The sequence below is a fragment of the Vicia villosa genome, linkage group LG2, assembly GCF_029867415.1.
Source record: "Vicia villosa cultivar HV-30 ecotype Madison, WI linkage group LG2, Vvil1.0, whole genome shotgun sequence".
Classification (NCBI taxonomy): domain Eukaryota; kingdom Viridiplantae; phylum Streptophyta; class Magnoliopsida; order Fabales; family Fabaceae; genus Vicia; species Vicia villosa.
In genome coordinates this window covers 130,396,973-130,411,962 of record NC_081181.1, presented here as the reverse complement: position 1 = coordinate 130,411,962, position 14,990 = coordinate 130,396,973, and the positions used below count along the sequence as shown (strand labels likewise).

Genomic DNA, 14,990 nt, shown 5'->3' with positions numbered 1-14,990 from the left:
TCCAAATGGACCCAGTTAAATATATGAAAATGGTGTAGAATATGTATATCTAACATATTGAGATGTGTTGGAGTATAATAAAATAATTATAACAATAATTACTCACGAGTCACAGAATATAGCAAGATTTGAAAATGCCCATAAAGTGAAAATTAATTGGTTAATAAGGGGAAACATAAAATCTAGAAATTGAAAAAGAAATTAGAAAAGAGTGAATAATTGGGTTTAGAGATTGACCTAGGAAGAAGAAGAGCAAGAGCTTCACAAGTGGAACGGTGTTTGGAAGAAAAGAGTAAAAAAAATTGAAAGAGTCATGACTATTGGTAATTAATTAATATTCTAAGTATTTAAGTTTTAAGAATAAAAAAGTGGAAAGGATTTTTGGTGTATGAGTTTGAATTGGAAAGAGTAAAACTCACGAGTTAGGGCAATAACAATAACTTTTGGGTTTTGGATTTGATTCAAAGAAAATAAATAAAAAATTATCTATTGGGAGAGAATATGACAAAGAAAGAAACAAGTCCTATAGATAGGGCCATAAAGCCAGGGTCATGAGTCAAATGATAACCAGAGATCTATGTAACCGTTTCCTCGCTACTACTAGTATCCATAGTAGGAAACTCCACCTCAAACTGAGTTTTCTCCATTATAGTTTCTTTCAGGTTTCTTCCTTGGTTTTCACTATTCTCCCTCTAAAGAAATTCTCTACCAACCAAGTAAGTTGTTTTAACCCCAACTTTTCCCCAAAAACTCAATAACAACTCAGCGGTAACATGCATTTTTATTTCTTGATTTTTGCAAAATTCATTATAATCCTCTGAAACTTTCTCAAGGCATTCATAATGCCTTAAACTCAAATCCCATAGTTCTTCCATGTCATGAAATTCTTCACTAGTTAACGATGAATGAATAACAACATTTGAACCTACTAAAATATATAGGAATCACTTAAACCCAAGGTGTTTAGAAGTATTTCTCAATCCCCTTAGATAACTCCAAAGATTTCCCAAAAACCTTTGTCTTTCTAAGTTTTCCCTTAAAATTTCCTAAACCCTTATTCTCCCTTGTTGTTGTAAGCTCTAAGATTATTATACTATAATAACATAAGAGATACATATTTATAATAGGCAAAATCCAACAAATCCATAACAAATCCCAAAACATATCTCCTTAATTGTTAGAATAAAAGATATTATTATAATATCTCTCAAATATTATAAATATCTTATAATATCTCTTAGACTATTATAAATATATATCTTATAATATATTTTTAGAATATTATAAATATCTTATAGTATCTTTTTATATTAATTTATATGATCTCCAAATTAATATAAAATATTTTAACATTAATGAATTGATCAATGAACCGAACTTGATACCCAAAAATCGCTCGAACTAGATTACTTTTAGATGATCATAGTTAGATGTTTTCCAAAAAGGATTTCATATTCAGTAACTTATTTATTAGTCACAGTGGGAGTTCGATTCATGATATGAGTTGCATCGAGTACACATTCCCCCCAGAAGCGAATGGGAAGATTTGCATGAAACCTGAGTGCGCTTACCACATTTAATATATGTCAGTGTTTTATCTCTACATGCCCATTTTGTTGGGGTGTACACACACATGAGGTCTCATGCATAATACATTTTTCTCGAAGGAAAGCTTGAAAAATAGAATTTGTAAATTTTGTCCCATTATAGCTTCGAAAAGTCTTCGCATCTTTATTAAATTGTGTTTTCACCAAGTTGCAAAAATTCATCTAGATTCAACTGACCCAAGTTTTATCTCTCAATAAATATACCCAAGTCCCACGACTATAATCATCAACGATTGTGAGAAAGTAGTATGAACCATCATGTGCGGCAGTGTGGTATCTACCCCCACTAGTTAGAGTGTATTAAACTGAAAGGCTTTTTTGCTTTATTAATGATTTGAGGGAAAACAATCTACATTGTTTGGACTTGTGACATATATCTCATCTAATGATCTTATTGAAATTAAAATTGCGCTTAAGTAAATGAGATAAGTGATGAAGAGCTTGGCTAGATGGACGGCCCAATCTTGAGTGCCATAGGGTGGTCGTGTCTCCTTGTTTTGCTACAAGTGAAGTCCCATGCATATTGGATTTGAGCATGTACAGCCCATTAAGTAAGTTATCTGATCCAATCGTCTTCCTCGTGGTTCGATCATGAGTCGCACAAAAATGTAGATGATAAGTAACAATACAATCTATATCATGTGTTATTTTGTGCACATAGATCAAGTTGCAACTAAATTTAGGTTTAAATGACACATTATATAGCTTAATGTTATTGTCAAAAATGAGTTTTCCTTTGATTTCCACCAGAACTGCATTCTCAATCGGAACTGTGATATAAAAGGGTTCATCAATTTTGTGAACATCTTTTAGAAGAGAGTATAAGGGGGGTCATGTGGTGTGAGGCACCACTATCTAGAACTCATTGTATTTTCTCGCGATTACCAGTCATGCCTTCACATGTTACTGCACCATTTTTTATGTGCAATTGATGTAAAGCGCGACTTACTGTTGTTTCCTACAAGCCTTCCATGTTCTAATTTCCATTAGCAACTTCCAAGCGAGTCGTGTCATATCCAGCTTGCTTTTCTTTGTCTCGTTGCACTCTATGCATATCCTAGTTGGATGGGTATCTAACTATTTCAAAACATTTTGATTTTATGTGACAAATTTTACCATAATGATCACACTTTGGCCCGCCACTTCTGTTTGCTTCCACTAAAGTAAAATGCTGCTCCTGCATCTGGTTTATTGCTGATCCCTTCTCTCCCTGCAGCGCATTGTGCTTCTTCTCTCAAGACAATGTTGATAGTTTTCCATAGCGAGGGCAGTGGTTGAGTGTTGAGAATTGTGGCTTTGACATGAGCGGATTGATTATTGTCAAGGCTTCCAAGGAAAATGTGAACCCTCTGATCTTTTTCTCTTTTCATCTGTTCCTTGAAGGCCCCAACTGAGCATTTTGGTAATAGTTGTAACTCATTGAACTCATCATATATACCTTTGAAATTGATATAAAATTTTGTAACAGGTAAATCATTTTCTTTTTGCATCAAACAAAGCACACGCCATAATTGATGAATTATTGGATCATTGGTCTGGGCAAATTGTTCTTCCACATCGAGCTACACATCTCGCGTCGTTGATCCGTGCGAGATACTTCCATGTAGAGTTGGATTTATCGAGTTAAGATCCATGCTATGACCATGGAATAAACTCTCTCTCAGTTGAAGCAATGTGCCGATTGTGGTCCTAGTTTCTTGATGGTTCCATCAATGACACCTAACTTTGCTTTCGTTCGCAACATTGTTCTCATCGATTATTACCATGTTTGATATTGTTGCCATTAAGAGTGACTATGACCAGAGGCGTTCTTGGATTGTCTGAGGGAACGAGGTAGTAAAGTGAGCTAGGAGTGAGTGTTGTTTTATGGTTAAATGCATAATATTCAATCATTTATTGCTAATATTTAGTCATTTACTACTATTAATTACAACTCATCAATTCTCTCTTACACATCTCCATCATGATCTAAATTATGATATTTTTTAATTGTTTCTTTACGTTTATGTAGTGTGGGTTTGTTTGGTTGGTAAGAAAGTTTATTATGCTAATGCTCTTTTGGTTTGCTTGATAGATTGATAAAAAACAACTTATCTTACTTAAGAACTCTGATAAGAGAATTTTGAACAAACAGGTGTAAGAGGAAGATGGAAGAGAAAAATATTTGTATATAAGGAGGTAATAATTGTGCGTGTCAGCCTATTATAAAATTTGATATTATATCATATCTAAAGGCTATTAGTCATGGTAAACCATTTAAATGGTATTTCATTCTAGAAGCCATTTAATTTTTGAAGGCACAACTGTTTAAATCCAATTGATAAACCAAAAAACAAAGGGGAAATTCTTATTTCACCCCACGTTTTTCTAGCGCACCACATAGAATTCCAAAAATGCCCTTGAAAATCGAAAAATATATTTTTGATTCGCACCATGCATATAATTCATTCGTTTTTGAGGTTTGCCTCATTTTTACGATAAAATTTATTTTGGAAATGCATTTCCGATATAAAACCGAAAATACATTTTCAGTTTCTACAAACTACAGAGAATTACGTCACCAAGCATGTAGATGTTTTGTAATAATTTAGGATAATTGAAGTGATTATATGCAATTAGTAACAACTCTAGTACACGTCCGTCTCTCCCATATCTTTGCATCTCTTTCAATAACTTGGCTCCAATCTTTACATCACCTTTCATACAATAGCAATCAATAACCATTGTATACGTTGGATCATCGGGTTCGTAACTAGCACTCAACGTATCCCTCAACAATTTTTCAAAAAATAAAAAATATATTTTGGTTTATATTAAAAGTGCATTCTAGATTTACATAAGTGTAACTTAAAAAAGATGCGTACCGAAAATATATTTTCAATTTTTAAGAAGGTATTTTAGAAATTTCATAGGATTTTCCTTTTCACTAAAGAATGGAAATAAGAAATCCCCAAACCAAAATAAAAAAACCGAAGTTAAATTCAATCCGAATTAGTTCATATTTTGGGTCTGTTTGGTAAAAATAGCGGTTGACTGATAAGCTAGCTGATAGCTTATAGCTTATGACTGATGGTTGATGACTGATGGCTTATAGCTTTTAGCAGATAGTTGAGACTGATAGCTTATAAGCTAATTGAAGTGTTTGGTAAAATTAGTGGTTCAATTAACTTATGTAAAATGACATAAAAGATATTTAATATATAATTTTTTTTAAATTAAAATAAATTATAAGGGTTAAAAATGAATATTAATTAAAATAATAAGGATAAAAAAGGAAGAAAACATAATAAGATATAAGACATAAACTAAAACGCTATTTAAAATAGCGTTTGAAAAATAAACTATAAATTCGTGATGAAAAGACCGTTACCAAACGGATCTAAATTATCATATGAATTTACAAGACATAAATTATAATCTCGAAAACATGACTTAATAAACAGAATCTTTAACATCTACTCTATAGCCTAATTGGAAACTTTGTATTGAAACCTCTAGTAAATTTTCAACAAATAATTTTTTTCCACAATTCACGTGAAGAAGTTGAATTGTTCTATGGACAGCACATCATTGCCGTATTCCTAGTTGCTTCATACCTAATCGCCATGACGCCACCAATTGACAAAATTGTCCCTCTTTATTATTTTTAACGGGGACAGATAATAACAATATCTCCTCTAACTTTAAACACTATTAAAGGACCCGTGCGTTCGCACGGGTCGCGTAAAGTCGATATAAATATGGGTTAAAAAAAATATATAAAAATTTATACGAATTAACATTAAAAAAAATTTCAACGTTGATTGTCATACAAATATTAATTTAATTTATTAATCTGTAATATTTGCTAGGATATACATATATTTGGTAATTGCTATTAAACCAAATATATGGTGGAAAAATAGGTTTGGTCCGTCGGGTATACCTATAATTTTTATAATTATTTATAATTTTAATTTTTACAATTTATATTAACAAATATTATAAAATAAAACATATCATACACCAAAAATATATATTGGTTTAATAATTTGATTAGATTTAAAAAATTGAATAATATTATGTTTGTTAAATTTGTGTAGTAATTTAGAAGTTATATGCTCTAGTAATTCAAAAGTCATTAAACATATTATCTCTAATATTTGTTCAATTAAAGTAAATATTTTGTCGGCCCGTCAGTAAAATATGTTCGGCCCGTCGGGCATGACTATAATTTTTAAATTATTATGTATAGTAAATTTATGGATTTTGTTGATATTTTATGTTTTTATCATCTAATAGAAAATAAATTTAAACATAGATAAGTTTTATAACGAATCTCTGACAAATCTTGAACAAATAACAATTGTTGAAAAACTTAAAAGAAAAAGTTTTTGAAAAAGGATATGTGATTAGTAAATTGTAAAATACAAAATAAAATTGAACAAATTACATTATTTGTAATTTTATTTTAAATTCTATTTTATTTTATTTTTTACAATTTACTTGTAAGTATGAAAAATATTTAATATAAATATTGCAACGAATTACAAATAAATAATTAATAAAAACAAATAAAAAATATTCATTATTAATTAAGTTAAAATAAGAATTATAGGGTAGTGATGGTAATGAATAATTAAGATTTATAAAAAGAAAATAAAGTATTATTGTAATTGTTTAATTGGATTAGTTCGAACATAATTAAAATAATAAAAGTAATATTAATGATAATTAAAATATTTTATTTGAAATAAGAACAATAAAAAAAATTGCAAAATAGGATGGATACCATTACTAAGGGCAACAATTGTTTAAATAAATTAACCTAATAAATTCAAATGCCTCAAAGGTTAAGTGGAACAAAGAGAGATAAAAAATACGGGTCATTGGAATTAAAAGAAAAAAATATTTAGAAAATTTGATTGTCATACAAATATTAATTTAATTTATCAATTTGTAATATTTGTAAGGATATACATAGATTTGGTAATTGTTATTAAACCAAATATATGGTGGACAAATAGGTTTGGCCAGTCGGGCATGCCTATAATTTTTATAACTAGATATATGGCCCGTGCGTTGCACAGGTTTAATTAAAATATATTTTTAAAATATTTTATAAAATCTAAAATATCAATTTAAGTGAATATCAACATATATAAATAATTTTTTAAATGTGAAACTCTGTTTATATTTAGTATTAATTTATTATAGAAAATAAATTTTTTATATCATTTATAAATATAAAAATTATATAAAATTTATAAATATAATGGTTTATTGATAAACATTAAATATTATAATGTTAAATATACTGAGTTAAATTTTTTTGTTCAATCAGTAAAAATAATTGAAGATAATTTTTTTAATAAATAATATAATAAATATAATAGTATAAATAAATATTTTTGTTTTGTTAATATTTTTATTCTTAATATTTTTATTGTTAATATAAATATTTTGATATTTTATTTAAAGTGACTACTAATTTATGAAATAGAAAAATTAGTTTAAGAGTTAATAATATATATTGGCAATAAGAGTTACCAACATAAAATTTATTGGTGTTTTAATCTAACATTATTAAGTTACGACCTCTCATTTTCTATAAAAAATATGATAAATTCAATTGAGTATTATGCATTACTAAAGTTTAATTAAATTTAAAAATATTTATTTTAAAAAAAAAAGTATAAAATTGGAGAGAAGTTTAAAAAGTGGTTTACGTAAATATAAATAAAATATATAATAAAGTAATATTATTTTTATTAATAATTAATTGTATTGTAATGCTATATAATCTAGCATTTTGCTTTTATACAAATAATATTAAAAAAAAAAAGTATTTGGTTTAATAATTTCATTATATTTAATGAATTGAATAATATTATGTTTGTTAAATTTGTGTAGTAATTTAGAAGTTATATGCTCTAGTAATTCAAAAGTCATTAAACATATTATCTCTAATATTTGTTCAATTTAAGTAAATATTTTGTCGGCCCGTCAGAAAAATATGTTCGGCCCGTCGGGCATGACTATAATTTTGAAATTCTTCTGTATAGTAAATTTATGGATTTTGTTGCAATATTTATTTAAAACATTCTTCATAATTACAAGTAAATTGTAAAAAATAAAATAAAATTGAACAAATTACATTATTTGTGATTTTATTTTAAATTCAATTTTATTTTATTTTTTACAATTTACTTGTAATTATGAAGAATGTTTTAAATAAATATTGCAACAAATTACAAATAAATATTTAATAAAATTAAATAAAAATATATAAATTATTAATTAAGTCAAAATAAGAATTATAGGATAGTAATGGTAATGAATAATTAAGATTTATAAAAAGAAAATAAAGTATTATTGTAATTGTTTAATTGGATTGGTTCAAACATAATTAAAATAATAAAAGTAATATTAATGATAATTAAAATATTTTTATTTGGAATAACAATAATAAAAAAATGGTAAAATAGGATAGGTACCATTACTAAGGGCAAAAATTGTCTAAATAAATTAACATAATAAATTCAAGTGCCTTAGAGGTTAAGTGCAACAAAGAGAAATAAAAAATACAGGTAGTTGGAATTGAAAGAAAAAAATATTTAAAAAATTTAATAATGATTATATTTGATTAGAAATATTAATGCACCCGTTTGGAATAAAGGAAAAAATTATTTAGAAAATCTTAAATAATGATTATATTAGATTAGAAAAATTAATGCAGTTTTGAATTTTTTTTTATAGCTTATAGCAATAGTTCAGACCGATAGCTTATAAGCTAATTGAAGTGTTTGGTAAAATTAGTGGTTCAATTAACTTATGTAAAATGACATAAAAAATATTTAATATATAATTTTTTTAAAATTAAAATAAATTATAAGGGTTAAAAATGAATATTAATTAAAATAATAAGAATAAAAAAGGAAGAAAACATAATAAGATATAAGACATAAACTAAAACGCTATTTAAAATAGCGTTTGAAAAATAAACTATAAGTTAATAAAATAAATTATAAATTCGTGATGAGAAGACCGTTACCAAACAGATCTAAATTATCATATGAATTTACAAGACATAAATTATAATCTCGAAAACATGACTTAATAAACAGAATCTTTAACATCTACTCTATAGCCTAATTGGAAACTTTGTATTGAAACCTCTAGTAAATTTTCAACAAATAATTTTTTTCCACAATTCACGTGAAGAAGTTGAATTGTTCTATGGACAGCACATCATTGCCGTATTCCTAGTTGCTTCATACCTAATCGCCATGACGCCACCAATTGACAAAATTGTCCCTCTTTATTATTTTTAACGGGGGACAGATAATAACAATATCTCCTCTAACTTTAAACATGCCGCACCTAACGTTACACGTCATTAGATCTATACCGTCAACCCAAGAAATCTTAGCCGTCCATTCCTTACAAAACTATTATAAAAGATAGGTTTGAGACCTTATATTTTATCGCTCAGCAGTTTCAAGGGGTTCACCGTTTTCTAAACCTTCTCCGTCTCTTCTTAAATTTCAGATCTATTGCGAAACTTCTCCGGCTGCCTTCAATTGATCCCAGATTTTGACAGATCTGATGGAGATCTTTACTCTGATCGTCCAATTGATACCGGATATTCACAGATCTGATCTAAACACAGATTGGTCCATTGATGCTAGTTCTTCACAGATCTGATGGTGATCTACGCATCGATGGTTCAATTGACACCAGTTCTTCACAGATCTGATGGAGATCTATACTCGGATAATGGTTTTGTGGAGGTAAGACCTACTTTCTGTTCTTTTCTATGGTTAACTGTTATTATTCAGTTTTTCTCTTTTCTTATAGATCTGAATTTTCGTCCGTCAGATCCACGGTGCAGAGGTGCGATCTTATCGTCCGTTTTGGTTCCGGATAATTCATTGAGATGTCCTATTTTCATTCGTAATTCAAGGCTCTGGAGGTACTTTTTGCAGGTGTGGTGCTAGATCGATGAATTACACCGGTTCAACCTTCTAGTTGCTTTCATGATTTATACCTCCAGATCAACGGCTTTCAGATACATGTTGCAGATCTCAATTTTTGTAATTATATGAATGACCGAGAGCTTAATGGTGGGGTGGGGGAGTTTAATGGATGTAGGTTGTTTCAGGATTTACATATCTTGATTCGCTGAGCGTTTTGAGAATTGAATCTTGATTGATCTTGTCATCCGACCTTTGCCATGTCAGGTGCGCTTGCTTGGCAGGTCAACAAAATAATAAAAAAAATATTTGTTGGTTTTTGGGAGAGATCGCACGGGGTTTTTGCCCGGGATCTCTCCCCTGTGTGGTGTTTGCCTTGCTCCTTTTCTTATTACTTTTTACTCTCTCGTATCTCGCTCTAGACAAATCGACCATTCGCGGTACACTTGCATCGAGGAATTTCTCCACGAGGTATTATCTATCGAATTTCAGTTCAGTTTAAATTTCGAATTTAAGTTAAACAGTTAAATTAAACTATCATTTAATAAAATTATCAAAATATAATTTAATAAATCAACGATGAAATTAATTTGTTAACAAAAATCAACTATCTTTATCAACATCTATCCATTGATTTGATTGTTTCATGTCTTTTGACTTTCACACATCATTAATCTAAGTTAAGGTGAATTGAATCCCCGACAGATGGTGGATTGTTGTATATTTTCATCTCAAATGTAAATTGAGTCCCATTATCAACAATTGTAAAGTGCAGTGATAGGTCAATTGTTAAAATTTTAGAGGATCTTCTCTCAGGATTCTATGAAAGGAACGATCATATTGGATTCCCTATGCATGTGTAGATGCAGTTCTTAATCAACTTCCAACATAGCGGCTATTGGGATCATGGAGCCAGTTAGCTACAGCCCACAACTATCAGTGAATTCTTTGGCTGTTGCCATTGTGAGGTTCTATGCAACAACTATCAGTTAGGTCTTTGAAGCATGGGTTACCGTTTATCCTTACTCTTAAATCATTAAGGTGAAGATGACATCGACTCTTTCATCTTATGCTAAGTATTCAGTATTGAAATTTATCATTGCTCTATTGTCCTAATGACTCCATGCACATTTAATCATTTATCCATTTAAATTCATAGTTTATTAATAATTTGAACTTTGAAGTTATAATATTGACTATGTTATATCCCTTTATAATTCTGTATATTATCACCGTAATCACTCTATGTGGAGTTTGTTGTATTATTGTAATCTTTTCTTTGATAACATTCATTCCTACCGGACTCGGTTGCAACATGCCGGTGTCTAGGCTTAAAAGTACCTGGGTACATTATTTTGTTCCTGCTTATTCAATACATGATATAATATTTTATTTGGCAAACTCTAGGATTTTTGTTTGTTCATGCTTATTCAAAAATGATATAATATTTTTTTTGCAAACCATTTTTGTTTATGAATTATATCTACCTATTTTTTCTCAGTCTATTTTTAAATTGTTTCAATACTAATATTTTTATTAATATTGTTTTTATGATATTTTCGTAGTGTTTTTATTTTAACTTGGGACTTTTGAACATAGAGCACCTCTTCTTCCTTAAAATATTTGACATTTATAAACGGTAATTTAAGTAATTTTAGCTGTTATATTTTTGAAATTATTTTATATATTTTTAAAAAAGTTTTTGTAAAGTAGAATTTTGATTTTGATATATAATAATTGTCGCATTTTACGCGTGTGTTATAAGTAACAGTTGTTATATCTTCTAAACAGTTGTCACATTTAACGATTCTCGGAAAGGAAGGACGTTTGTTTATTCATCTTAAATAACATGTTATGGGGATCATGTGCTAAGCCATGAGGATGATGTGCTAAGCAAGACTTATATTGAACTTTTATTTTTAGGTTTTATTAGGCTTGTTAAACAATTTAGTCCATTTTGAAATTTATAAAAAAAGTTAATTGAAAAGGAAAAGTCAAGCGTAAAGAGGATACCTCTTATTTATCTTCTGTTTACATCAACTAAGCTTTAATGCTCTGCAATTCTTATCAAACCCTTTTTTATGTAGTAGGGTATCATTTTTTACAATTGACATGTTTTTAATATCATTTTCACTTTTCGTTGCCGCATTAGCATGGAAGATCTGTAGCTTAAATCGGTAGAGCGCTCGGAACATTTTCTGAGAAGTGGTGGTTCGAGTCCACCCAGATCTGCATTTTAATCATTTGCCATTTTAGTCACTTGGCCAGTTTTGATATTATTGTTATTATTACTATTGAAGCATCAAGCATCTTTAGAATTTATGAACTGAACGTTAAAAAAGTCTTATAGCTGTGAATGAGAGTGATTATTTTTTAATGCTGGATTACATATATTAATTAACTGTTAATTTAATATTGTTTTATCATATGATAATAAATAATAAATATACATGGAATTATAAATAATAAATAAATATAATATAGTAATGGTTAATAAAAGTATATAAAAGATATATAAATTAAATAGTCTCGTTCAGTCAAAATAAATGTTTTATTAAAAAAAATAAATGACATAATTAATTAGTCATCTATCCGTGCATTTATACGGGTCGCATAATATCATTATAAATAATAAATAAATATAGTATAGTGATGGTTAAGAAAATATATAAAATATATATAAATTAAGTAATCTCGACCCGTCAAAAATGTATAGTTTAGTTCATAAATAAATAAAATAATTAAGTAGACATCTACCCGTGTGTTCGTACGGGTCGCACAATATCGTCAGAAATATTAAATAAATATAGTATTTTGATGGTTAAAAAAATATAATATTTGAAATTATGAATTTCATATAAACATTAATTTAATATCAACATATAACAAATAAAAAATAATTAAATAGTCATCTATCAATAGTAAATAAATATAATATAAATAGTCATCTATGAAACACACCAATTTTAATATAATATAATTAATATATTACATATATTTTAAAGAAAATATATAAAAAATAAATAATATTTATAGATAAAACTACATCATGTGCAAATATTGTATTAAAATTGTCTTTTAATTATATCAGTGTTAATAATAATGACTATTGAAATTCTTAACATTTAAGACCACTATTTATAAAGAAATGGTTTAAATTAAATATAATATTAATTTACCCTATTGCACTTCTTAACATTTAAGACCACTATAAATACAATAAATACACTATATATATATATATATATATATATATATATATATATATATATATATATATATATATATATATATATAGTGTATTTATTGTATTTATAGTGGTCTTAAATGTTAAGAAGTGCAATAGGGTAAATTAATATTATATTTAATTTAATATTATTGTGGGAAAATATTTTTCTAAAATTTTATATGGACACTCTGTTTATTTTTTTAAATAGAACGGTGAAAGTTAATGGAATTTTTTTAACTTATTCATTAATTTAATTCATTGCTATTCATTTAAATATATATTTTTATTAATTTTAATATCATATAAGTTTTATATAAAAGTACGTATAACTTAAATTTCAAAATTTTAACTTATTATTTAACTCTGAAATATAGAAAAGAAATACTTTTAAATTTATATTTTAAAAATAATACATATATATTAAAATTGAATTTTATATAATACATTAAATGAACTTTGTTGGACCGTTTGCTTATTTTCATGGATAATGAAATAAAATAATAATTGTTACTAATTTAATATTTAATAACTACAATAAGTATAATTATTATTAATATAGTAACCAAAATATACTAATAATTATTTTGATATATTATAACCATTATAAAATATAATAATTATTTCTAATTTAATGTTTAGTAACTCCAATAAGAACAATTATTATTGTTATAATACTAATGAAATATACTAACAAATATTTTTTTATAATATAATCAAAGATAAACTTTATTTTACTAATTTATCATGTAGTGAATGAAATTCTTGGGTTTTTAATAATTTAATTTAATTTAAATATGTTGTCAAGTAATTGTAAATATGAAATGTTGTCAAGATTTTGGATAGTTTTAAATTTTAACTACGTTGTTATAATAATTTAATATATTTTATAATTAAATTGAAATGTTGAATTATATAAAATTGAAAACTTTAATATATATATATATATATATATATATATATATATATATATATATATATATATATATATATATATATATATATATATATATATATATATATCATAATCTTATTTATTTATTTTATTTCTTCTCTATAAAATAATTTTATTGTAAAAATGATATTTTATAATTTAATCCTGATTGTTATTATTATTATTATTATTTATTTTTATTTTTTTTACAGCTAGCTCATTATTATTATTATTATTATTATTAGATGAATAATTTTACAATATTTTATTATTATTTTATTAATATTATTACTATTATTTTGATTGTTATGATATTATTATATATTTATTAAAATTGTATTTTATTAATATTATTACTATTATGTTGATTGTTATGATATTATTATATATTTATTAAAATTGTATTTATATTTTTTATTTTCGGCTATTGTATAATATAAAAAAAAATTATAATATTTATAAATAAAATTATTTCTAATATTGTTATCTGGATAGTATTATTATATATTATATTATTATATATTATTATATTATTATTTATATGATTATTATTAATAGTAGTGCCGAAATATTATATTATTATTATTATTTATTTTTAATGTAGGGTCAAATTAGTAAATAACACATTAGGTGTAGGGCCAAATTAGTAAATAACACTTTAGGGTTTTTGCTAGGAATGGCTATCACGATGACACGTGGCTAGGGTTGTCATCATGACAACCTTCCATTTATATATAGCTAGCATGAAGAAATATATAGCAGAGGTGGGATAATAGTGGAACGTTAAAAAAAATTACATGATTATTGATTAATTATATATAGTACATATTAGTCCGTGATAAATAATTATATTTTTTAATAATAATGTAATCACTGAAAAAGAAAAAACTAAATGGTAAAATGAATTATTGAAAAATAATAATAGAAAAAAACATTAGTTAACTTCAGGGACTAATCCTTTGATCCGCTATTGTAGTAGATGATTAAATTTTCTCAAAAAGTTTAACATTGATGTGTGGTTAGGATTTATTTTGAATAGAAAATCTACGATTAAGTTGAAAGAGATCTTTATCATATCATGCAAGTATTCTTCAATATAACATCCATTTTTTTATAATTCATTTTTTTTAAAAAAAATCTATAAAAATTTGTACCTATATAAAATTATAAGGTAAAATGAATGAGTGGGAAAAAAACTAAGAGAAAATAATAGGAAAAAATGGGATAATTACAGTGACTAATCCCTCAAATCGATGAGAATTCTATTA

General features: G+C 26.3%; 1 long non-coding RNA gene across 1 annotated transcript; it reads left to right on the top strand.

Moving 5' to 3' along the window:
• The first annotated feature begins 8,791 nt into the window (after window positions 1-8,791).
• On the top strand, window positions 8,792-10,772 carry LOC131652100 (uncharacterized). Its single transcript, XR_009298580.1, has 2 exons — window positions 8,792-9,379; window positions 9,468-10,772. It is a non-coding gene; the product is annotated as an uncharacterized LOC131652100 (long non-coding RNA).
• Window positions 10,773-14,990: the final 4,218 nt, after the last annotated feature.